The 27,710-nt window shown below is 37.1% G+C and overlaps 2 pseudogenes; one reads left to right on the top strand and one right to left on the bottom strand.

The window, feature by feature from the left end:
- Nucleotides 1-321: 321 nt before the first annotated feature.
- On the bottom strand, nt 322-2,716 carry LOC126704308 (O-fucosyltransferase 37-like; annotated as a pseudogene).
- A 12,260-nt stretch (nt 2,717-14,976) lies between these two features.
- LOC126702403 (uncharacterized) lies at nt 14,977-23,393 on the top strand (annotated as a pseudogene).
- The last annotated feature ends 4,317 nt before the right edge of the window (nt 23,394-27,710 follow it).

Raw genomic sequence — 27,710 nt, 5'->3', positions numbered from 1 at the left:
TATTTGGCTTTATATATTTCATATGCCCGACATAGGCACGAGCACAATGAAAAATGCAATACAGACAGACTGAGATAAACTAACACAGATTTAGCAGTTGCTGCACAGACATAAAAATTATTTTGACATCATGTCAGACTTCTAGTTGCCTCTAATCATATGGTTTATATCCAAAGGCCTATCCAGATTGATGATTTGTGGGATGAAGTTACATAACAACAATATAAAATGGAAACTTTGCATTTAGAAATTATCGCTTCTATCAAACTATATTGTGCCATTTTTAACAATTATCATTCCATCAAACTAGAGTGTACCACCTTTACGTTTTCTGCAATAAGGGGCTATAAAATTATAATTGGAAACTACTATTTAATCAGGGTTTCCATGAGCTGATACTAATCGAACTTCTTCAAGGAAGTAGCTAGTATAAGAAGTCTCGGTCACTTACTTGCACTGCTCGTCCCATCTTTCCACCATGGGAAGGTACAAAGACATTGCTGTTCAGGGAGACAATGTATTCAATGGCAGCCAGAGCTGAAGACTTGTTAATGTACTGTGAAAGTCTCCATTTTGTGCCAACTTCTCCTTTGTCGCAACATTTGCAAATTCTGCCACAAGCGGCTGCAAAGCCTTTTTTCTCCCAAATGGCTCTCCCCCTGCAATGTATACCCGTGCACATCCGGATGCTCCTTGAACCTTTACGGGCCTGCAATAACAGAACATTTAAAATTCTCTCAAGTTAGTCTTAAAAATCGTTATCAAGGATTATACATATGAAGTTTTGAGTTTCTGATATACCTTGCCATTTCTAATGCATTTAGGGGGCATGGTCCAGCAAGTCGTCGTTGAATGTAGGTCATGTTTAGCCTTCCTGTCAGGTATTTAGTTTGAGACTCCAGAACCTTGGTGATGATGTCATCATATTCTGTGTCTAAACCAGTGAGACATCCAGTTCTGACCCACACATCCTTCTCTAGCCGGAGATGGAGGGCAATGAAAGGGCCTTCCATCCACATTTTCCTTGCAGGCTGATTTTCAAGCTCCCTAATTGGTGCTGCACATCTTAACGCATGAAAGGATACCTGCAATATGAAGATGAAATGGGACATAATTAGGCTAGAGAACTACACTGATGATCATTTCAAATGAACTTAATGGAGATTTATTTCCAATGTACCTTGCATCGAAGCTTCTGCAGATCAGATGGAAGATTCTTTGAGAGTTTAGAACCTGAACCTTTCAACACTAGAGCACCCTCAAATTTGAAAAGTGTGAGGAGAAAATAATTTCTCTCTCTGTGAGACTCAAATGTATTTCAAGGGTCGAATATGAATGACTTCTAGAGCCACTAGAACAACCGGCATAGCACGCACACATATCTAATAAATTGTTTTTTAAGAAAAAGAAAATATCATAATGAGTGCATCTTCGATTCTGAATTAGCATTCTACCTACTAACACTTCATAAGGAATCTTGTTTTCAATGGTCTGCCTTGACATCAAATGCACGGAAGGAAGAGATGATACAACACGTACATCAGCCTGTAAAGTGCTCTGGTAATGGTTTACATCAAATATATCCAAAAACTCACTGCAGTTATTACAAAAACAAATTGACTAATTGATTTCCATATATAATTTCCTTCAATACAGGACAATTCTAACAATTTCATTAGAAAAAATTTATGAACCATGAATTCCACTACACATTGAGAGGTGACCAATACTCTACTCATGCTACCATTCATATGTCACAATAAATGAGTGCTGGAAATATATACATTCAAAGGACTAAAGTACTTAACACATCAAATTTAGTCACATATTTTTCTTTTACCTTCCATCTCCCATATCAGATTAACCTGCATGACTAAAATCCAAGCATGGTTTGTTCCCTGCCCATCTGGTTGCTCCCAGAACTCTCTCAACTCCTCAGAAACAATATTCCTAACAACCCCATAGCCAGTAACGGCACAGTCACAGTTCACTGATTTAATAAAAAAACTTCAAGGGACATAAAGTAAAATAAACACATCAGATTCAAGAACATAAAGTAAACACATAATCAAGAACATAAATTAAACACAAAATTTGTGAAGAACGAGGGCATATTTTTATATATTTTTTGATAGGTAAAACCGTAAGAATGATATACAAACGAACGGCGACTCAAGAAAAACATAGAGCAGACCCAGGAAATACAAGAAGAAAAACAGAAAGAAAACATAAAAGAAACCCAGTTCTAAGGATTAGAACTAAACCTAGAAACCTCCCTAACCTGTCACCCCACATCCATATCCTTTTCTGTACCACCAAAGTAAGACCAAACCTAAACCCTAACACTCTGCCCTCACTCCTCCAAAGGAAGACCAAGCTGCCCTCATTCCCTCAGAGGAAGATCGAGCTCTTTTGCCTTGTCGTTGAGAGCCCTCTGTTCCTCCTTGGCTAACCCACCGCTCACCCTCACCAACCCCTTGTAGTTGTACTGCTGAATGAGATAGCTCAGCGCCTCCACCTCCGCCTCGCTAGAAAACAGGAGGACGTTGAAATCCCTCGATCCATTGGCTTCAGCAGCCATCTTCTGTAGCAGAGCGTTGGTGTGGGCCTGGGACTCCATAGCCTCGGAGTAGATCCCTTGGAATCGTTTGGTCCAGGCCAAACTCTTGGAAAGCTTCTTTCCAGAGGAACTCCTTTTCTTCGATTTGGGAGCCATAGGAAAGAGAGAGAGGTGGGTGGGTTTCGATGTGTTTCTCGGATGTGTTTCTCGGACGAGTTTCGGATTGGTTCTTTCTTGATCGTCTGTGTCCGAAGTGAAATCAAAAATGCGCGGCTGTCCATATATAGCATCTAATGCGAAAAGACAAAATTAACCCTCGTTTGATTCTCTCGGGTATTTAAGAGTCGGTTAATTTAAACCTAGCATTCTTAATTAAATCATTAAAGACTAAAAAATTAAAAACGAAGATTGAATACAAACTTAGTTATAGTTAATGTTTATGATTTTTACTTTAAAAAAATTAATATGGTTACATATTTTGAAAATCTAATCGTTAAATTATATAATCATTATATTTTTAACATGCATGCCAAATTTTGTGTCAATTGGATATTATTTATTAATCGATTTATAAACTTATTTTTTCGTGTATAATTTAGACTGTAAGGACTCAAATTGTGACGATCCCAAATGATATGGGCTCGCACGCAAACAAAAGGCCCAAGCAATATAATTTGTAGAGCGTGGGCGTGAAAGATTAGGCCTAGGTCACCGGACGGTGGTTAGCCATGGTATTCACACAGAATTAAACCAAGTTCGCTCGAGGAGTCTTTCTCCTCGATACGGTCTGGGAGGCTCTGGTTTTTGGCCTTTTTTCCCAGCCCCTTCCCGGATTGCTTACTTCTCCTTTTATATTAGCTTGCATCTCTTATCCAACGTCCATGTGTAGGTTCGATTTTCCAGGACTGATACTTGTCCTATCAGCCCATACCCCAAAGTGGTTGGGTGTGGTTATAAAAGCTGAAGAGTATGGTTCTGTCATGTGCAGAGTATTTAATGGCAGTAATGGCAGCTTTCCCTTTCTCCTTAGTCGCCATACTGTCCAGCGGTCCTTTCTCTATCAACATGGATATTTTAGGTTTTTTTCTCAAAACTATGCCTATACCGTTCTTGCTCCTTTCTTTTAGGAGGACCTCGGGAATGCCGAGGACAGAATCATCCTCGGCTACGTTTCAATACTACTTGGACTTTCATTACATATCCTTGGCTATATCCCTCCTCGGCTCGGGACTTGGGTCCCAATGTAAAAATGGGCCAGGACCACAAAATATGGGGCCCCACAATAGCCCCTCAAAATCCTGCTGTCTAACCTCTTGGTCGGAGAGGAGGGTTTTGATGATGCCAAGACTTTATTACAGTTCGTTTAGTTTTGCCTTTCATTAATGTTGGCGTCTCTTCATCTGCTTAGGAAACGCGCCAGGTTAAGAGACATTCTTCTAGATTTACACATGATGCGCTCCCGCCGCTTCAGGGTACGAGGCACGTTTTTAATAAATTTCATTTACAAGGCCAATCAAATCTGACAGTTATAGATGACATTAGGGAGTTGAACAGACACTATATCGTTTGCAGCTATTCTTGGAAATCTGTACGGATTAAATGCCACTGGACTTTCCTTCCATATAAGAAGTCAGATGAGAGGGTATTTCCTTTGCATAAAGACCCTTTAACCTTTCTGAAGCCTTAAATCTCAAGTTGCGCTCAAAGTTTTCCTTATCAGCACAGTCAAATCTTATAGTGTGATATGTCTGAGGTAGAAACGGGGGTGAAGAGACCACATCCTTTCCAAAAGCACCGTGTCCCTCCGAAGCTTAAGATGGCTCGGTCAGGGCAGGGTTGGCAGAGAGTCAAGATATTTCTCATCCTTCTTCAGCCAAAATCCGAAGCAGGTTTTAATCGCATCGAATTCTTGGTGCAACAGAGCTGGGGTTGCTCATCGTCAGTACCGTCTGCTCTCTTACGAGCATAGCTAATATGGCACCCACATGATGGGAGTCAGGGCTGAAGCAGGGATTATGCATCCCTGCTTCTTCCTCTCTCCTTTCACTGGTGCCTCCTTTCGCCTCCTCTTCTTCTTCTTCTTTCTCATCACCGGATCCATCCTGGTGCTTTTACTTCTTCCTCTTCTTCTCTTCATCCATCGAAGGGGGTCACCTTCTCACACCTAATCGCCACTGGGGCAGAGTTTAGAAAGATTTGTCGTTTCATTGTATTTTATTATTATTATTTTTATCTTATTTTTGTTTCTGTAATTAGCTTCCTGTATAGGCTTGTTTTAAGCCCCTCATTGTACGCTGTACTGCTTCTTTACGTCAATAAAAATCGACATTGTCTTATTCTATGTATTCTTTCTTTTCTGCAGTGGTTATGCCATAAATAGATGTGATATCATATAATTTCCTTTCATGTTCTGAACGATGCTTAGGGCAGAAACCCATATTAAGAAAAAGATATCATTCTGGGCTTATTGAAACTACTCGACACACAATAAGGCCGACATGAAAAAGCAATATCTAGGGCAAAAACCCTTATTAAGAAAGAGATATTATTCTGAGCTTATTAAAACTGTTCGGCACAATAATGCCGACATGAAAAAGCAATATTTAGGGCAAAAACCCTTATTAAGAAAAAGATATTATTTTGAGCTTATTAAAACTGTTCGGCACAATAATGCCGACATGAAAAAGCAATATCTAGGGCAGAAACCCATATTAAGAAAAAGATATTATTCTGAGCTTATTAAAACTGTTCGGCACAATAATGCCGACATGAAAAAGCAATATCTAGGGCAGAAACCCTCATTAAGAAAGAGATATTATTCTGAGCTTATTAAAACTGTTCGGCACAATAATGCCGACATGAAAAAGGGTTGCATACCCCCAAACTAATCGAGAGAACAGCTGAATGCTCGGTGCTGTGCAAGAGGTAATCATCCGAGGATGTGTAACCCGAAAGGAACAGCCCGTGCGAGTCGCCAAGTACCAGGGTGCTTCGCCACCTTCCAAACGACCTTCATAGTCCTAGTTCTTTCTAGCATCCGGTCTGAGGACAGAGGTGCGATCGTACCGAACTTAAACGCTCGTTTTCACCAGTTCCCTTAAAACTGAGGATCTGGGGACAGGTTGGGACCTTCATTCCACTTAGGACGTAATCCGATTTTCAGTAGATAATCATCCTGTAGGACTGAGCAATCTAGAATTCTCCTTAAATGGTTGATTTTTCCATAGGTTTGAGTCCGAGGACTATGCAATACCTAGGTTCTGTCCAAAACTTAGATTTTCATTCTCCTGTACTTGGTTTCCCCATAGGTTTGAGTCCGAGGACCATGCAATACCTAGGTTCTGTCCAAAACTTAGATTTTCATTCTCCTGTACTTGGTTTCCCCATAGGTTTGAGTCCGAGGACCATGCAATACCTAGGTTCTGTCCAAAACTTAGATTTTCATTCTCCTGTACTTGGTTTCCCCATAGGTTACTTGGTTTCCCCACAGGTTTGAGTCCGAGGATTATGCAATACCTAGGTTCTGTCCAAAACTTAGATTTTCATTCTCCTGTACTTGGTTTCCCCATAGGTTTGAGTCCGAGGACCATGCAATACCTAGGTTCTGTCCAAAACTGAGATTTTCATTCTCCTGTACTTGGTTTCCCCATAGGTTTGAATCCGAGGACTCTTCAATACCTAGGTTCTGTCCAAAACTTAGATTTTCATTCTCCTGTACTTGGTTTCCCCATAGGTTTGAGTCCGAGGACTATGCAATACCTAGGTTCTATCCAAAACTTAGATTTTCATTCTCCTGTACTTGGTTTCCCCATAGGTTTGAGTCCGAGGACCATGCAATACCTTGGTTCTGTCCAAAACTGAGATTTTCATTCTCCTGTACTTGGTTTCCCCATAGGTTTGAGTCCGAGGACTATGCAATACCGAGGTTCTGTCCAAAACTTAGATTTTTTGTTTTCATGTACTTGGTTTCCCCATAGGCTTGGGTTCGAGGACCATGCAAGACCTTGGTTCTGTCCAAAACTTAGATATTTCTTTTTCAGGTAGTTGGTAGTTAGCCCCTTGACAAGGGTACGAGGTATTGACTTTCGTGCCACTGGCACTCTGCAGGGTAGGGTCGAGAGCAATAACTACTGGAAACGACGGAGAGGCTTTCGCCTAGCTAGCCCCTCCGCCAAAACTATTTCTATTAAGGGACTCTAGCCGACAAGGGCTTGATCCCACCATGGCTAACCGCCGCCTGTGCCAACGCACAAGCCTTCCGACAGACGGCGCCAATTGTAAGGACTCAAATTGTGATGATCCCAAATGATATGGGCTCGCACGCAAACAAAAGGCCCAAACAATATAATTTGTAGAGCGTGGGCTTGAAAGGCTAGGCCTAGGTCACAAAACGGTGGTTAGCCATGGTATTCATACAGAATTAAACCAAGTTCGCTCGAGGAGTCTTTCTCCTCGATACGGTCTGGGAGGCTCTAGTTTTTGGCCTTTTTTCCCAGCCCCTTCCCGGATTGCTTACTTCTCCTTTTATACTAGCTTGCATCTCTTATCCAACGTCCACGTGTAGGTTCGATTTTCCAGGACTGATACTTGTGCTATCAGCCCATACCCCAAAGTGGTTGGGTGTGGTTATAAAAGCTGAAGAGCATGGTTCTGTCAGGTGCAGAGCATTTAATGGCAGTAATGGCAGCTTTCCCTTTGTCCTTGGTCGCCATACTGTCCAACGGTCCTTTCTCTATCAACATGGATATTTTAGGTTTTTTTCTCAGAACTATGCCTATATCGTTCTTGCCCCTTTCTTTCAGGAAGACCTCGGGAATGCCAAGGACAGAATCATTCTCGGTTACGTTTCAATACTACTTGGACTTTCATTACATATCCTTGGCTATATCCCTCCTCGGCTCGGGCCTTGGGTCCCAATATAAAAATGGGCCAGGGCCACAAAATATTGGGCCCCACATAGACTATAAAAACTTGAAATTTAAACATTTGATTAATGATATAATTATTGATATTTGATTTTATAGAAATTTTCCAAGTATGGGAAATATAAAAAGAAAATTTAATTCAATGTTGAAAGTGTCAAAATTCACATATAATAAAAAAAATATTAAGTAAATTTGTAGCCAAATTTTGTGCAAAAATTGTTATAGATATTATAAAAATTTATGTTTTTGATTTTAGGATTCAACTTGACAAACGAATTTTTAATTTTGAAAACACAAGAAAACTATTTTCTATTTTTATGCTTGAAAACAAGTTTTTGAAAAAAAAAATTTTAAAAAATCAAAATAAAAAACAGTTGTCAAACATTAGGTGTGGTGAGAAATGATATGTTCACAACATTTTTACAACAAATCCTAAGTGGCAGTTGTTACTGGTTTTTATTGTTAGGTTAAAAAAGTAATATCAGTGTTAAATTCGAATTTGAATCAATAACAACTAACCATCTATGATTTGTTGTAAAAATGTTATAGACTAGGTGTGGTTGACTACCATAATCTTTTTATTTTTCTTAACAATTCTAGGATTGAATGCTTTAAACTTCCACTAGGTCTTTATTTTGATATTGAATGCTTAATCAGGAAATTTTGGTGGGGCCAACAAAGAGATTGTCGAAAGATACATTTGGTGAAATGGGAAACTAAAGGAGGTATGGGTTTTAAAGATTTGAATTTATTTAATGACACACTTCTTGCTAATTAGGTCTGGCACCTCCTCCACAATAAACAAACTCTGTGTTATATGGTTTTTGTATCAATTAGATATTATTTATTATTCTATCCATAAACTTATTTTTTTGTATATAATTTAGACTACAAATACTTGAAATTTAAATATTTGATTAATGATATAATTAATGATATTTAATCTTACAGAAATGTTGCAAAAATGGGAAATATAAAAAGAAAATGTTATTCAATGGTGAAATTGTCAAAATTCACATATATAATAAAAAGATATTAAGTAAGTTTGTAGCCAAATTTTGTTCAAATACTAGTTTTCTTAACGTGGTTGACTACTGTAATCTTTTTTTTATTATTATTATTTAAGTACTGATCTATTATTATGGTCTTAAAATTTAGCCACAAATTAAAATCTGATAAATAATTTAAGGTATTCTTTTTTAAATTTTCTTTATTTGACCAATTTTTTAACAACATGTGGTTGGATTTAGACTTTAGTGTATTTGGATGATATATATTACAATGTTTCAACTTTTTCTGAGGAGCCGACTCTATAAGTTAAAACTCTCTTGAACAAAATTCCTGATGTTTTAATTTGGTTCCCCAAATTTCAACTTAGGTAATTTTTATACAATACATTGTGAATTTCCATCTGATCAAGAGTATATTCTTCAAAAGGGACCCTGGTTTGTTGATGGAGCTTTACTAGTTGTGGAGCGATGGACACCTAACCTCACACTTAGCCAAACTCATCTAACCTTTGCCACTCTGTGGGTACAGATACACAACCTTCCACTAGAATATCATGATATTGATCTTGCTCATTTTATTGGAAACTTGTTAGGAGAATTTGTGTCTATTGACTCGCAGCCAACCTTTCCACGAAACATTCGATTTATGAGAATTTGGGTTAAGCTTGACCCATGGCTTCCATTGATAGCTGGCTTCATTCTTAAAAGGGATGATGGCCAATATACTTGGGTGGAATGTAGATATGAAAGGGTTTTCAAGATTTGCAAAAGATGTGGAATCATTGGTCATGCTCGCTCACAATGCCATATGGACATGTTCGGTATTGAAGAACTTCTAATAGATCAAGCTTATCGCATCCGAGTTCAATACCCTTTGGAATTTGCTCTTGATCTTATGGAAGTAATGTACACTGATGATATCAGAGCATTTCGCAGACATCCAAGTCATAGGACCACAAGGGTCAGGTATGATGCTGATTCTAATCCTAGTCCTACTGAACCCAACCAACCTCACACAGAACTAATACCTTAACACTCAAACCAAACTCAATCACAACCAGCACACCAAACTCACCAACCCCCAAATCAGAATTCCAATACACTATCACATCCTCCAAATCCCCCAACGGTACAACATTATTCTACTCTTTCCAGATTTGATAGATTTGTTGTAACCAATTTAGATGATTTAGAAGTACATCAACAAGGAGCTAGCAACATCAATCCTAATAGTCCAACAAATGATAGCTTTTGGGGAAATAATCTATTTATGGACTCAGACAATGACCTTGACCCACCAAACACCCCAATCACTCCGTCCTATATCAACCCCACATCTGACCAAAATATAATTCAATCTGAACGTTGGATGCCACCAGAAGGCTCTACTCTAAGATTTGTTGATGTTGATGAAGGCTATAGAGGATGGACTAATGCAGATATTATTAGTATGGATTGCGAACCAGATGTACAATGCAACATGGACTTTGATGATTATCAAAATTTCTGTGTAGGGCTATTTCTAGCGGACAACCCAGAGGCCTATGAGGATTCAAGTGAGCCAAGGTGGCATGAACATTCCCATTTTCATGTGGGAAAGAGCAGCGGAACAGCAAATGATCCGGATGAAATCCAAATCAGAAGTGGTATTCTTACTAGGATGGAATAGGCTGGTCCACAGGAGAATACTTGGAATCAAGAGATTCCTAACTGGCAAATTACACACACCAGAATGCAGCATTTGGAATCCGAAGTTGGCAGGAGCACTGACAACCCATTTTTAATGGGAATAGAGATGATGGTATATCTAACTAACTCAAAATTCCCTAGCTATATTCTTAATTTGGTTCAACTGCTTTCTCAGAACACTGTACAATCAATGGGCCTTTTCTTTCTACAATTGGTCCCTCTATGGCTGTACGACATCCATTCTACTCAACATAACCACGGCTAAAATCCTATAACAACCCCATTGCTTGGAAATCAAACAAGATTTGCAATTGAAGACATTACTCCAAGTAGGACTACATTAATGGAAGGATTGGTTCCTTTAGCTACACAAGCTGGTATTGACTCCAGACCTACCTCACCTAAGAGACAATGTGATGAGGACGATGGAGAAACAAGCAAAGTTAACAAGAGAAGATTGAATCAGGAGCTGGGGAACTTATCCAACAGTAATCACAACTTCACTGGAGCAGCTAATCCAATAACTACTTCACTACATAGCATAGAGTTTGAGAATAATGAGTTTATTCTTAGACTTAGGATTACAGGTCAATCAGATCAGTTTCAAGAGACTGAAGTTATCTGGAGCAGATAGAATGCAGAAACTGAACATCAGCAGAATATAGTTACTAATCTAATACAACTTTTGGCAAACATAAGGCTTTCGGAGGCAGCCCAACAAAGGCCTCCGCAGCAACCATGAAGACACTGGTATGGAACTGCAGGGGTCTCGGCAATACCTCTGCAGTTCAGCTCATCTCAAAAATTGCTGAAACTACTAACCCTTCCATCCTATTTCTAATGGAGACAAAACAGAAGAAAGGAAGGGGAAAGTATTGGACCCATAAGTGGAATTTTGAAAACTTTTGTGAAGTAGAAAGAGTAGGATTATCTGGGGGGCTTTTGTTGTGCTGGAAAAATATCAGTTTGAATGTATTAGATGCTAAAAAAAATTTCATCCATACTAGAATGAAACATCCTACTTTTGGTTTGTGTTATTTTACTTTTGTATATGACCATCCAAAAACCAGCAAAAGAAAGGAAGTATGGGACCAACTTGCTTCTTTCCAGGAAAATATAAATGGACCTTGGATACAGATTAGTGATTTTAACCAGGTGTTATCCAATGCAGACAAACAATCCTCAACCTCTCAAAATTGTCCAAGAGCTTCACATTTACATACTTGTCTACGAGACACAGAAATGATACCATTACAATCAACGAGAGTCAAATACACATGGAAAAATAAAAGAGGTGGGCATGCTTTAGTCCTAGAAAAATTAGATAGAGCATTTATTAACAATGCATGGCTACATACTTTTGAACATTGCACTCTTGAAGCCTGGCCTATCACGGTATCTGATCATGCACCACTAGTTCTAGACATCAACAACATCCCTATATACAGAAGAAGGCCATTCAGATTCGAAGCTATGTGGCTATTGCACCCACGATGTAAACAAGTAATCCAGAAGGAATGGCGGAAAAAAAATCTCGGGTTCCCCTACTTATATCCTTAAATCCAAACTTTGCAATGTCAAGCAGGCTTGCATCAGTTGGAATAGAAGTGAATTTGGAAATTTGCACCAGAAACTTTCCAAACAAAAGGAGGAGCTTACATATATACAAAACAATAGCGATATTCCAGGAATTGCCCAGCAAGAACAACAGAAACAAAAAGAACTCCAACAACTTCTGAATATGGAGGAAGTGTTTTGGGCACAAAAAGCAAGGAAGGATTGGACAAAAAAGGGTGACAGAAATACTAGATACTTCCATGCTATTGTTTGCAAGAGAGGAGTAGCTAATCGCATCACAAGACTTAAGAACCACTCAAATCAATGGATAGATGAGGATCAAAAGTTAAGGGATCATATACAACAACATTTTCAAAGTATCTTCCAATCGGAATCCAGGGCAAGTACTGCAGCTATTATGGAGGTTTTGAATGCGTACACACTACTAGGACTCTCGCACCTACATCGACAAATACTGGATAGGGAGTTTAACATAGAGGAGATTAAAAAGGCTGCTTTCCGATTGGGTTTATGGAAAGCTCCAGGCCCTGATGGTATTCCAGCAATGCTCTTCCAAAAATGTTGGGATACAATGGGACAAACAGTAATACAAGCTACATTAAGTTTTCTCAGAATAGGCTACATTCTCAAGGAACTAAACAACACGTTTATCACTTTGGTTCCTAAAAGTCTCAACCCTGAGAAAATTAGTGAGTACAGACCTATCCGCTTATGCTATGTGGCATACAAAATTGCTGCCAAAGTTTTAGCAAATAGACTAAAACTAATTATTGATGAGCTTATCACTCCTCATCAAAATGCATTTATTAAGGGTAGATTGATCACTGATAATATCATCTTAACTCATGAATTACTCCACACAATTAAGAGAAAAAAAAAAGGGAAGAGTTCGTTTCACTGCACTAAAGTTGGATTTGAGCAAAGCTTATGAAAGACTAAATTGGAATTTTATTGAAGCCACACTCCAGAAGTTGGGTTTTAGCCAGCAATGGATTCAATTGGTAATGCAATGTGTCACCACAGTAACATACAGCATTCTAGTCAATGGAACTCCCACAGAAAAATTCAAATCAAATTGTGGTATAAGGCAAAGTGACCCACTATCACCATACATATTCATTATTTGCACAAATATTCTTTCATGCATGTTGCAGAATTTAGAAGATACAGGTACGCTAAAGGGAGTGGCAATAAATAAAGGAGGGCTTCCTATTTCACATCTCATGTTTGCGGATGACATTATCATCTTCTTCAAAGTTGCCAACTAGAATACAGACAAGCTCAGCCAAACCCTACAAAGTTTTGGTGAAATGTCAGGCCAAAAGATAAATGGCACCAAATCAGTCATGGTGGTCAGTCCTAACTGTGATGAAGCTATAAAAGAAGACTTAGCCAAAAAGTTAAAAGTAAATATTGCAGCAAAGATTGGGAAATATCTAGGGATCCCAGTAGACCCGAGAACAACTAAGAGAGAAATTGGCAACCAAATCATTGATCGGCTACAAAGTAGACTTCAAACATGGAAAGGTAAACTCTTATCACCTGCAGAGAAGCTAACTCTTATTAAATCGGTTATGCAAGCCATTGCAATATATTCTATGTCGATCCATAGATTATCAAAAGATACCTGCAATAGAATTGATAGAATCATTAGAGATTTTTGGTGGGGAAACACTACAGAAGTGGGGAAGTTACATACCATAGCTTGGGATACAATTTGCCAACCTAAGGAAATTGGAGGTGTAGGTATTAGAAAGACAGAACAATTCAATCAAGCCCTCTTAGCCAAACAACACTGGAGAATAACTCAGAATTCTCAATCACTACTAGCCACTACTCTTAAAGGAAAGTATTTTCCAAAAGCTCAAAACCTTTGGGGTATGGAACGATGTCCAACCATTGCATCCCAAATATGGAAAGGAATTTGGAGGACAAAAGAAACACAACTGATAGGAGCAAAATGGCAAGTAGGTATGGGGGATGGCATCAAATTAAGGGATCCACTATGGTATAGACCTTGGAATGAAACAACATTGGTGGAATACGAACTAGATCGAGGCACAGTTAGAGATCTTATGGATACTGAAACAGGCACGTGGACAGTTGAGCTCATTGCAAGTATATATGAAACGAGAGTTGCACGAGAGATTTTAAATACCCCACACTCAAAGTTTGGAGCTCCGGATAAAATTTGATGGTTTCAATCACAGAAGGGGACCTACAAAGTGAATGAAGGATACAAATTGATTACTAAGGAGCAAGATGGGACAACTAATTATGGTATGAAAGGAAAGGGCTGGAAAAATCTTTGGAAACTAAAAATCCCATATAAAATATGTCTGTGCTTATGGAAATTATTACACAATGGGCTACCCACTAGAATGGAGCTAAACAGAAGACAAATTATTGTTAGCACCAAACGTGTAATGTGTGAACAAGAAGAAGAAACATTGGACCATCTTTTCCTCAAATGTCCTTTTGCTAGAGCTTTATGGTTTGCCTCGCCACGAAACATTCGTTCTGATGCTGTTCCATCTATCCGGCAATGGTTGATAAGCACTCTTGAAAAATATAAAGCAGGTAACGGACAGGAAGATGATGTTCTTACAGATATTAGTGCCACTCTTTGGGTGATTTGGATTTATAGAAATAAGGTTATGTTTGAAAATGAAACTGCTGATGTCCAACAAGCCATCTCAAGCACCAGTTACTTCATGACAGAATGGAGAATAGAGTTAGATGAATGTATCCAAATTGGTTCAACAACTACTGAAACTGCTGGAAACCAAACTACATGCCGATATCAGAATTGGCAAGCAATGATTATAGTTGATACAAAAAACCGTTCGCGCGAAGCTAATTGGAATGGAGGTGCCTTTGTGATCAAAAATCGTTTAGGCCAGTCCGTTCGTAAAGGTTGTTATTCCTGGCATTCTAGCAATGATGAAAACAACCTACTATCCACAATCAGAGAAGCTACATATGAGGCGTGGAAACAAGGTTTCAGGGAGGTAATCCTTTTTCTACAATCAAATCAAGGAGTAAAGCTAATTCAGACACATAGTTTGACTAGCTTGGAGAACGTCCCCATCATGGGTGATATTGCGACATTACAAAAGATGATTAAACATATTCACGTCCAAGTTGCTCCTCAACTGGTGCTACAAGAAGTTCAGGGAATGGCAGTCATGGCAATAATATGCTTTATAAGGCTTGCCTGGATATGATTTATTTGGTGGTAACAAAAAAAAAGTTAAACAAAGCATAAGTGGGCTTGGGCTATCTAACATTAGGGCTTATGGGCTTGGGCTTGTGTGGAAAAATCAACAGCGAAACAAAAAAGATTAGCAAGCTGCCAGTAATGGAGGACAGTTCGGAGAGAAAGAGAGAGATGGAAACCAAGCTCATCGAAAAGTTCAGCGAAGTAATCCCAGCTATAAAGAGCGCTAAGCACGTCGACGAAGTCGTTTGCGCACTTCACTCTCTCGCTCTCCTTCTCTTCCCTCTCGATTCCTCTCTCCTCTCAGGTCAGTCACCTTCTTCGTTTCCGTTAATCGTGAACTGTGCGAAGCGAACAGAAATATCGAAATTCATGAAGTTCGCAACAAATTTGGATTAGTAGGACTGTGTTCTTAGGTTATGTTCATAGAATTTTGTTTTAAACTTCAGTTTGGATTTAGTTTGTATGGATTTTGGAATAGTAATACTCTACTATCGAAATTTTGATTCAGAAATATCGAAATTGATGTATTTTTTTTTAATTTATTTTGAGCGTTAATGTATGGATATTGAAATAGTAATACAGTAATATCGAAATTTTGATTCTGAAATGTCGAATTTCTTTCTTTTTTTTTTTTTCAAAATTTTGGAAAAATTGGACAGTGTTTTAGGTTATGTTCAAAGAATTTTGTTTTAATTTTAATGGATTTTGGAATTGTAAGACAGAAATATCGAAATTCATGATTTTTCAACATTTTAAAATAGTAATTCTATTTAAGCATTGATAAAAACATTGGAACTATTCCTTCGCACAGTTTGAGGATTTCGTTTTTTTTTTTTTTTTTTTTTTTAATTTCAAATTTCGTATTGTTTGAATTCATGCAAATCGACTGATTTGCATGTGTATTATGGAATTGTAGGTAGTGTTGATCAGCGCTATAGAGAGCAGGTTTGTTCAAATTTGTACATGGAATTTTGAAGAGGTTGTGGATTGTGTTGATTTTCATGAAAGGTCCTTTTTTCATTTGTTTGGTTGCATTCTGCTTGTGGTGTGTGTACAGGTCCTAAGTGCTAAGTTACCTTCAGAAGAAAAGAGGAGGGAGTGGTGGCAAGCGTTCTATCAAGGAGCTGCATTTCCGACATTGGCTCAGTTTCTGTTGCTTGGTAATGTGCTTGCTTTGTATTTGCATTGTGTTGTCCTTATATCATGATTAGGAAGTAATTAGGTGCTGTGTCTGTTTATCTTTGTCTACACAAACTCTTTTGTTTTCATATTACTGATTGCATGGAAATGAAGCCTGGTGGAATTGGAAAACAGATATACAGGGAAAATGGAATATTTAGCTAACATTTTTTCTTTTCTTTTCAATGTGGCAAAACTTTGCCTTGGAATAGAATATCTATTAGTTTGTTTTTGGAAAACTGGAATTTAGGTTTCAAGACCTGATCGTTGTATGTGTAACTTACCAATTAAACAAGTTCCTCATTGTGAAATAATTATTTCTATTTTCACAAGTTCCTCATTGTTGTTTGTGTTGGTGATGGAAGCTTTGGGAAGAATGTTGGATAAAGCAGTTCTTGAAGGCTGCTTGTCAGGATTTAGTGTGGGTAACTCGGAGGGTAGATCCTTGGCAGTGTCTCATCTCCTTTTTGCGGATGACACTCTTATTTTTACTGATGCTGATCTATACCAGATTTTGATTCTCCGTATGATTCTTATTTGGTTTGAGGCGGTGTCCGGGCTAAAGATTAATCTGGGCAAGTCTGAATTGGTTCCGGTTGGAGTAGTGCTTAATATTGATTTATTGCTAAATGTCCTTGGCTGCAAGCTGGGCTCTCTGCCAATGAAATATCTGGGTCTTCCTTTGGGTGCTAATTTCAAGGATAAGTCTATATGGAATCCGATTCTGGAGAAAATGGAAAGGAAATTGGTAGATTGGAAACGCTTGTATCTATCAAAGGGAGGTAGAGTCACTCTAATCAAAAGCACCCTTTCTAATTTACCCACTTACTTCCTTTCTCTATTTCCTATTCCTGCTAGTGTGGCTAACCGAATTGAGAAGCTTCAGCGGAATTTCTTATGGGGCGGTTTAGGTGATGATCCTAAAATGCATTTGGTTAAATGGGCTACTGTATGCGCTCCTATTTCTTCGGGTGGATTAGGGATAAGGAAGATAAGACTTTTCAATATCGCTCTACTTGGGAAGTGGTTATGGAGATTTGGGTTTGAGAAGGATGCCCTTTGGAGACAAGTGATAGAGTTGAAATATGGATGTCTGTGGGGGGGGATGGTGTACCAGATCTGTTAAGGGTCCTTACGGTGTTGGTTTATGGAAGAGTATCAGTCAGGGTTGGCCTTCCTTCTCTTGCCATATTCTCTATGATATTGGTGATGGGTCTAGGGTGAAGTTTTGGCAAGACCGTTGGTGTGGAGAGACACCTCTTGCAGTTAGTTACCTTGACCTGTTCAGTTTTTGCAGGAATAAGGAGGCTAGTGTGGCTGAGCTTATGAAATCCCCCAATGGTGTCCTTTTTTGGGATGTGAGTTTCTTTAGGGGTGTGCATGTTCGGGAATTAGAGGCTTTGTCGAGCTTCATGGAAACCATTTATGGTTCTTCTATAAGGGGGTTTGGTGAGGATAAGATGTGTTGGATTCCTAGCAAAGCTAAGGGGTTCTTAGTGAAAGATTATTATAAAATTTTAGCTGGTCCTACTATCTTCAGTTTTCCTTTGAGAAGTATTTGGAAGCAGAAGATTCCCTCTAGAGTAGCTTTCTTTGTATGGTTTGCTGCCTTAGGGAAATGCTTGACGATTGATAATTTGCGAAAAAGGAAGGTGTGGATTTTGGATTGGTGCTACATGTGCAAGAGTAATGGTGAATCGGTTGACCATCTCTTCCTTCATTGTCCCATTGCTATGGATCTATGATTTATGGTTTTGGGTTTATTTGGAGTATCTTGGGTTATGCCACCTACTGTTTTGGGGCTGTTAGGGTGTTGGCAAGGTAGCTTTGGTCGTCATCGAAATGGTTATATATGGTCCATCGTTCCTCATGGCTTAATGTGGTGTCTTTGGAGGGAGAAAAATAGTCGTTGTTTTGAAGATATTGAGAGATCTATTCCGGACCTCAAGCTTTTCTTTTTTAGAGCTTTGTTGGATTGGTTGTTTGCTTTGCAAAACAAATCTTTCCCTTCTTTTTTTGTTTTCCTAGATTCTTGCAATTTTTGTTTTTGATTTGTTGTCCCCTTGTTCACTCCGTGTACTAGGGTGCTTCCTTTTTGATATCAATATATCTTATTACTTATAAAAAAAAACAAATTGCAAAGAATGCATGATCTCAAGTCCTTAGACGACATCATGAGTTAGAAGGTTTGTATAAACTAAAGATTCTAACTGATGATTGATTTCTACAATTTATTAGCTGTTAGATTTAGCTCTTGAGCTTTTTGTAATTTTGTCACATCCAGAGTGTTCGTCATCATGAACACGATGTTCATTTTTTTCAATAAAAGTTCTATTACCTATAAAAGAAAAACTGATGGTTGATTTTCCAGAATTTAGAAGTATGTGGCGTTTTCCTTCATGCTTGATGATAGCATTTCTTTCTGCTATATGTGTCTGTATTTTCCTTCTCTTTTGACAGTCTTGTGATGCATGTCCCTGATTTCTTATACCGATTGCTGTTGCACGCAGATCTCGCTTCCAATTGGCTAGCTTGTTTCCCCCTTTCAGCGCGTATACATGTCTATGATGTTTTCTTTGTTGATGGACTTGCCAGTTGCCATTGAGGTTGTTCAGACCTTGGTTCCTTGTCTACGGAAGAATGCAACTGATGACCATGCTGTTAATTCTGTCCACTCCAATACTGAAAGGTATGGGGTAAACACGCTTATATCCATAGTTGTTAAAACTGCAGTCACTATTGTTTCCCAGTTGTAATTTCATTGTTTTAATGGACAGCTTTGTTTAGCTTGGTTGCACATACTTGATTAGAAAATTAGTCAATACAGAAGACCATTATCTTACCAAGCTTTTAGTGGGGGTTGCAAAGCAATATGAAAATGACGAATGAATCCTCAATTCATGCTGGCTGTTGACATTTATTATCACGATGGTTCATGACTAGATCATTGCTATTCATTTTTACAAAACTACAGTTCAAAATTGTTTAGCATGCTGTTGCAGCTCTGCATCTACTTGCATTGCCAGTTTTAACCCATTTGCAAATAGAAAATCATGGTCATTTTAAGAACCTGTTATTAATTAGTATGTTGATAATGCCATTGTAAATTTCAAAGGACCTATGACTAACAGATTGTTATCTTGCGCAAGCACCTTCCTTTATATTTTACACATTAGTTCTCTAAGTCTCTTGAGGACAGGCTTTTGTTTTATCTGATACATGTCCTTACCCCTAATATAGTTGATGTGGTACATTTGAATTCCATTTGTCCTCTTCATCAAACTCCTAGGACTGAAAGTTTTAGAATTTTTAATGATTACTTAATAAAAAAAAAAAAGAAAGTCTAATGAGCAAATTGTATGTTCAGGTATATGTAATAATATGTAAGACATCATAATAAATTACTAGTCAATTTGTTTACATCTTATTCAACTATGACAGGTTACTTGTACTCTGCTTGCTGGAAAATGATGGGGTGCTCCATATGGCTAGAGAATTTTGGCAGTCCAAAAATTCTTTGAGTGAACGTTTAACACCAGTTGTATCTAGGGTGGCGCAGATAATTGCATCTATTCCTGACAAAGCAAGATTGGGAGCCCCAACTTCACTCTCATCACAGCATCCTTTTTTCTCTTTGCTCGATATAGTGGGTTGTCCATGAATGCAATTGTGCTTTCACAAGTTTTTGTCAAAACGATCAACGTATTTGAATGTTGTATTATCTACCTATCAAAAAAAAAGTGTTGTATTATCTACTTTCTTGTTTTCACTATATGATATCCATACTTTATACACATCAAATATGTGTTACTGGCTTTAGTTATTGTTATTCTTAACAAGAGTACCGCAGTTCGTTCTTCAAGCAAATTACCATTCAACTTCTTTCAGTAGCAGAAGAAAAGGATGAGAAAATATATGATAATCGAACTCTCTGCAATAAAAGCAACATGGGTGATGCCTTGCTATTTGTTGGGGAAACGTTTTCTCTTATTTGTCGATGTGGATCTGCTGGTAACTGAATTTTTTATTATAAATATGGTGATGTATGCATACGCGTGCCTGTGCTCTTTGCTTTCTCAATAAGTTATTTTTCTTTGAAAAAGTAACTATTTTACAATCATGGGTTACACAGTTTCTTAGTTTCATTTATCAAAACTGAAATATCATGAAATCATAAAATTTCAATTCTGGATAAGTCGCTGATTAAAACATATGCGCAGGTTGTTACTGGAAGAAATTGGCATTTTGGGTTTGTCTAAGGCAAATGTACTGAAATGTTCATGTCTGTCTATATGCACTTGGTTATTTTGATGGAAGTAATTACCCTAAATGGTTGTAAGTAATAAAATGCTGTAGAATAAGACCTGCACCCTATTAAGTCTGTGGTAGTTGTTGCGGGCTCATAGTCCCGACAAGTATTACCATCAACATCCTTAGGTGTTAATTGTCTCTCAAACACAGTGGCTGGTACAACTAGGTTATCCGAGCCATTAAAACCATCTCTGTTTTGGTTGATTTTGCTTTGGGTTTGATATAATGGATTAATTATCCTTCTATCATGCACTACCAGATGGATTACAATTGCAACCAAAGCATTAACCTGTTTTTTTCCTGTTTTTATTTTTATTTTTTGACAGACGTGATTTCAAGTGAAATAACTCCACGGGTTCTCAGGCATGTTCGGAGCTTTCTGTCATCAAATATTGATTCATTTGAAGCTGATGTATTTGAGTCAGACCCTGGTTCCCAGTTTTGGTTGAAGATGATTGAAGCAATCAAAGATCCTTGTGCTGTGGAAAGATTGTCTGAGCAGCTTCTGCATTATTTAGCTATTGAACATGCAAGTGATGTTGAAGCTTACTGGTTTTTTTGTCTATTATTTCATCAGACTTTTAAAAATTAGACATCAATGAGGTCGGTGAACATGCTTTGTAGTTAATTTATTTGGCCAAGTGGAGCTGGCAGCACCAGAGCTCTGTGTGTGTTTTGTAGATAATCTACAATTTGAAAAGAGTGAATCGATTTTTCTTTGTTGCATATGAAATAGAAATTGCATTGCTGTATGAAGAACTTGCAATTATCAATTTGCTGGTTCTTATAAGCAGAAATCCAGGCCAGAGATAGATGTCCCACTATAGAATGTTTCTTCCTTGTTTTGATTTTTCTATGTAAAATATATATATATATATTTTAAATTAAGAGTGGTTCTTCAAAATTCTCAAATTTTGTATATTAGGGAAAATCTCTTATCTTCCCTCCAAGTTTTGGTCCTTTGACTACCAGGCAGTACAAATCTTACCATTATTGGACAACATGAGTAGCGTTATGTTATGGATACAGTCCCCCCACCCTCCCCTCCAAACTCACACACACAAGTAATTGATCTAGGGAGTTGGAACATGGTACCTCTCAAAAATTGGCCACTGCTAGATGCGTATATTATTGTCTTTTTAGTTTTGTTGTATTCAAAACATGAAAATATACTGCCTTTTTTTAGGTTCTGTATGAAAGAACCACTAAATGCAAGTTAATGATTGAAGTAACTTGTATATTATTTGTTCCACAACAATGAAGTCCAAACAATATTGTGCACATTTTGGAGTTAATTTAGGCAGACACATTTAAGTGATTCAAATGGTGTCAGCCATAGGTGGATGCTAGTAAACACAAAGCATGTCTGCAATACCTGCCAATTGGGAGATACAAAACTCTCCAGTCTGTTCTATCCTTGATTAGCTCATCATACACACACAGGATTAAGGCTTTCTGGCAGAATGAAGTTAAATTAAATATTGCTCAAATTCATTTTACTTAGTTTAGTTTATTTTATTTTTTACCATCTTCTGAGAACACACTGCTGTTGTGTTCCTATTACTCTCAGATTTTAAATTCATAACTCTTCTTTCTCAGGTCCATGTTTGTTGACAAATTTTTACACCGGAAAATATTTCCTATCTGTTGCCTGCGATGGATCCTTCAATTTACTGTTCTTGAATGCCCACCTGATGCTACTTCACTCACAAAAGGTCATAATATCCGTGGTCTCTTAGACACCGTGCAGCGTCTGCTAGCAGCGTGGTCTAAAAAGGAATATGTGCAATCAGCCCCAATGGAGCAGCAAACTTGTATCCTTTGTCATTCCTTTAAGCCTGTTGCTGAAAAATTCACTTTTATTTAGGAAAAATTCCTGTAACAGTACAAGTTGTAGAAGCCTCAACATTAATTAGAAAACACTGGATATCATATGTTAATAAACTGTATTGTTCTCTAACAGGCCCTGTGCATTACAGAAATCTTCATTTTTTTTCAAATTCTGTTGCCCCTTAATTTATTTTAGATGTATCTGCAGCTGTAGGCCTTTGCCTGGAGAAGATGTCTGAAAAGGACCTAGATGAGACTAAAGATGTGATGCACTTGATTCTTCAAGGCCAGCTGTAGATGCTTTTCCTCGTTCTATTGGTATAGCGTCCTATAATGTGACTGGTTGGTATTCCTCTTATATCTTGTTTTATTGCTGGCAGGTAGGTTGGAGAGCCCTAATAATTTATTTCGGAAAATGGCTAGCAGTGTTGCTTTAGCGTTCTCTAAAGTGATTGACCCAAAAAATCCACTATACCTTGATGATAGCTGTACTGGTGACATTATTGGCAGGGAGTTTGGGATGCCTACCCCTGAAAAAAGGAATCTGGATACCTCAAATTGCAAACAAAAAGATGTTCATGAAACTGATTTAGTTTGTATGGATTTTGGAATAGTAATACTCTAATATCGAAATTTTGATTTAGAAATATCGAAATTACTGTATTTTCAATTTTTTTTTTTAAATTTTTTTAAGCGTTAATGTATGGATATTGAAATAGTAATACAGTAATATCGAAATTTTGATTCTGAAATATCGAATTTCTTTCTTTTTTTTCAAAATTTTGGAAAAATAGGACAGTGTTTTAGGTTATGTTCAAAGAATTTTGTTTTAAGAATCAATTTGGTTTTAATTTTAATGGATTTTGGAATTGTAATACAGAAATATCGAAATTCATGATTTTTCAACATTTTAAAATAGTAATTCTATTTAAGCATTGATAAAAACATTGGAACTATTCCTTTGCACTGTTTGAGGATTTCGTTTTTTTTATTTAAAATTTCATATTGTTTGAATTCATGCAAAATTGACTGATTTGCATGTATATTATGGAATTGTAGGTAGTGTTGATCAGCGCTATAGAGAGCAGGTTTGTTCAAATTTGTACATGAAATTTTGAAGAGGTTGTGGATTGTGTTGATTTTCTTGAAAGGTCCATTTTTCATTTCGTTGGTTGCATTCTGCTTGTGGTGTGTACAGGTCCTTAGTGTCAAGGTCCCTTCAGAAGAAAAGAGGAGGGAGTGGTGGCAAGTGTTCTATCAAGGAGCTGCATTTCCGACATTGGCTTGGTTTCTGCTACCTGGTAATGTGCTTGCTTTGTATTGTGTTGTGCTTATATCGTGATTAGGAAGTAATTAGATTCTGTGTCTGTTTATGTTTGTCTATACAAACTCTTTTGTTTTTGTATTATCGGTTGCATGAAGATTAAAACCCGGTAGAAAACAGATGTAGGTTAAATGGAATATTTATCTAACACTTATTTTATTCTTTTTGAAATGGCAAAATTGGTTTGGAATAGAATATCTAGTTTTGGGAAAACTGGTATTTGGGATTCAAGGCCCGTTGGTTGTATGTGTAACTTACCGATTAAAATAGAAAAAGAAAAATTATAACTTAAAGAAGTTCCTCATTGAGGAAATAAATTATTTCTAGTTTCACAAATTGCAAAGAATGTATGCTCTCAAGTCCTTAGACGACATCATGAGTTAGATGGTTTGTATAACCTAAATATTCTAACTGATGGTTGATTTTCTAGAATTTAGAAGTATGTGGCGTTTCTGTTCATGCTTGATGATTGTATTTCTTTCTGCAATATGTGTCTGTATTTTCCTTCTCTTTTGACAGTCCTGTGATGCATGTCCATGATTTCTTATACAGATTGCTGTTGCATGCAGATCTTGCTTCCTATTGGCTATCTTGTTTCCCCCTTTCAGCACGTATACATGTCTATGATGTTTTCTTTGTTGATGGATCGGCCACTGAGGTTGTTCAGACCTTGTTTCCTTGTCTACAGCAGAATGCAATTGATGACCATGATGTTAATTCTGTCCATTCCAATACTGAAAGGTATGGGGTAAACACCTGCTTGTATTCATAGTTGTTAAAACTGCAGTCACTATTGTTTCCCAGTTATAATTTCATTGTTTTAATGGACAGCTTTGTTTAGCTCTGGTTGCCCGTACTTGATTAGAAAATTGGTCTATAAATAAGACCATTATCTTACCAAGCTTTTAGTGGTGGTTGCAAAGCGATATGAACATGATGAATGAATCCTCAATTCATGTTGCCTGTTGACATTTATTATTACGATGGTTCATGACTAGTTCGTTTTCATTTTTACAAAACTACAGTTCAAAATTGTTTAGCATGCTGTTTCAGCTCTACATCTACTTGTGTTGCCAGTTTTGAGCCATTTGCAAATAGAAAATCATGGTCATTCTAAGAACCTGATATTAATTTGTATGTTGATAATTCCATTGTAAATTTCGAAGGACCTATGACTAACAGATTGTTATCTGGTGCAAGCACCTTCCTTTATGTTTTACACATAGTTCTCTATGTCTCTTGAGGACATACTTTTGTTTTATCTGATACATGCCCTTGCCCCTAATATAGTTGATGTGGTACACTTGAATTCCATGTGTCCTCTTCATCAAACTTTTAGGACTGACAGTTTTAGAATTTTTAATGATTACTTATAAAAGAAAATGTCTAATGATTTAAATTGTATGTTCATCAGGTATGTCATAAAATGAAGGCATCATAATAACTACTAGTCAATCTGTTTACATCTTATACTACTGTGACTGGTTACTTGTACTCTGCTTGCTGGAAAATGAAGGGGTGCTCCATATGGCTATAGAATTTTGGCAGTCGAAAAATTCTGAGTGAACATTTAATGCCAGCTGTATCTGGGGGGTGGGGGGCAGATAATTGCATTTATTCCTGACAAAACTAGATTGGGAGCCCCAACTTCACTCTCATCACAGTATCCTTTTTTCTCTTTGCTCGATATAGTGGGTTGTCCATGAATGCAATTGTGCTTTCACAAGTTTTTGTCAAAACAATCAACGTATTTGAATGTTGTATTATCTACCTATAAAAAAAAATGTTGTATTATCTACTTTCTAGTTTTCACTATATGATATCCATACTTAATACACATCAAATATGTGTTACTGCCATTGGTTATTGTTATTCTTAACAAGAGTACCACAGCTCGTTCTTCAAGCAAATTACCATTCAACTTCTTTCAGTAGCAGAGGTAGGGATGAGAAACTATTAGGTAATGGAACTCTGCAATAGAAGCAACACGGGTGATGCCTTGCTATTTGTTGGGGAAACATTTTCTGAATTTGTCGATGTGGATCTGTTGGTAACTGAAATAGTTTTATTAAAATGATGTGTGCGTGTGTGTGGGTATGCGTGCTGTGCTCATTGCTTTCTCAATAAGTTATTTTTCTTTGAAAAAGTTACTATTTTATAATCATGGGTTACACAGTTTCAAATATCGAAAATAATGTTCCCTCAGTTTTAGACCTCATCAAACTGATTCCTTGAGATCATGAAATCTCAATTCTGGATAAGTCGCTGATTAAAACATATGTGCAGGTTGTTACCGGAAGAAATTGGGATTTTGGGTTTGTGTAATGAAAATCTATTGTAATTTTCGGGCCTGTCTATATGCACTTGGTTATTTTGATGGAAGTAATTGCCCTAAAAGGTTGTAAGTAATAAAATGCTGCAGAATAAGACCTAGTCCCTATTAAGTCTGTGGTTGTTGTGGGCTCATAGTCCTGACAAATATTACCATCAACATCCTTAGGTGTTAATTGTCTCTCAAACACAATGGCCGGTACAACTAGCTTATCTGAGCCATTAAAACCATCTTTGTTTTGGTTGATTTTGCTTTGGGTTTGATATAATGGATTAATTATTCTTCTATCATGTTCTACCTGATGGATCACAATTGCAACCAAAGCATTAAATTTTTTTTTCCCCTCTTTTTTTGACAAGCGTGATTTCAAGTGAAATAACTCCACAGGTTTTCAGGCATGTTCGGAGCTTTCTGTTATCAAATTTTGATACATCTTTTGCTGATTTATTTGAGTCAGACTCTGGTTCCCAGTTTTGGTTGAAGACGATTGAAGCAATCAAAGATCCCTATGCCATGCTGTGGAAAGATTGTCTGAGCAGCTTCTGCATTATTTATCTATTGAACATGCAAGTGATGCTGAAGGTTACTGGTTTTTTTGGCTATTATTTCATCAGACTTTTAAAACTCAGAAATTAGTGAGGTCAGTGAGCATGCTTTGTAGTTAATTTATTTGGTCAAGTGTAGCTGGCAGCACCAGAGCTCAATGTGTGTAAGTGTGTTGGATAGATTGTTTATTCCTTTTTATTTATTTATTTATTTTGTATCTAAAATAAATGTTTTTTAAATTAAGAGTGGTTCTTCAAAATTGTCAAATATTGTATATTAGGAAAAATCTCTTATCTTTCCTCCAAGTTTTGGACCTTTGACTATGAGGCTTGGTTCCAATCTTACCATTATTTGACAGCAACATGAGTATTATTATTGATTGATTTAGTTTGATGGTAATAATAATTAAAAAAAAAAAAAAAAATTAACAGCTCCAAAAGATGTTTTCTTAATTTAGCAGTGACTTTTGTTAGAATAAAAAGTTTGGGATTTCACAAAATTACTAAAAGTAACCAGCAAAGCATTTGAATTTCTATAACAAAAGGAAGACATAGTTTTTTTGTTTTTCTTTTTTTGTTTTGTTTTTTAAATTTTTATAGAGTCTTAATCTATAACGTCCGTTCCTAATGAAAACTCTTTATCATCAGACCAAGACACCAATTAGTTTTTGATGTAGATGGGGATTGAACCGTAGATTTCTTATTCAACGATCAAAGACTTTATCAAATGAGTTAATTGGAACTCACAAGGGAAAACATATTTGGGTGCAAAGAATTCTGCACGAAAAAATTGGATTGTAGATAAGGCGTAACCTATTTGGTTCACCATTTTCATTTTTGTAGGATTTAAATTTTGAAAAGAAAAAAACCTGTATAAGGTAAAAATTAATTTTTATGCTATGTTTTCAAAAAGGGCAAACATTACTTTTGAAAATATTTTTTCTAGACATATTTTTGTATAGGCTTTTATATGTGAGAATTTTTTTTTGGGCAATGCATCTCAATTAATTATTTTGAAAATATATTGCTTATCTATCATGCACAAGAGTATATTGTTTTACATTACCTTCAATCTGCAAAATAGACAGTTTGAAACAATTAACAAAGATAATTCATCCAAATGAAGAGTGCTCAACCTTGAAAAACACATTAATGCTATATTATAGGGTTATCTATGGGTTGAGTCAAATTGGGTTTGGGCTTA

The sequence above is a fragment of the Quercus robur genome, chromosome 10, assembly GCF_932294415.1.
Source record: "Quercus robur chromosome 10, dhQueRobu3.1, whole genome shotgun sequence".
NCBI classification, from domain to species: Eukaryota; Viridiplantae; Streptophyta; class Magnoliopsida; order Fagales; family Fagaceae; genus Quercus; species Quercus robur.
The sequence above is the reverse complement of the archived record's forward strand: the minus strand, read 5'-3'. Positions and strand labels throughout refer to the sequence as shown.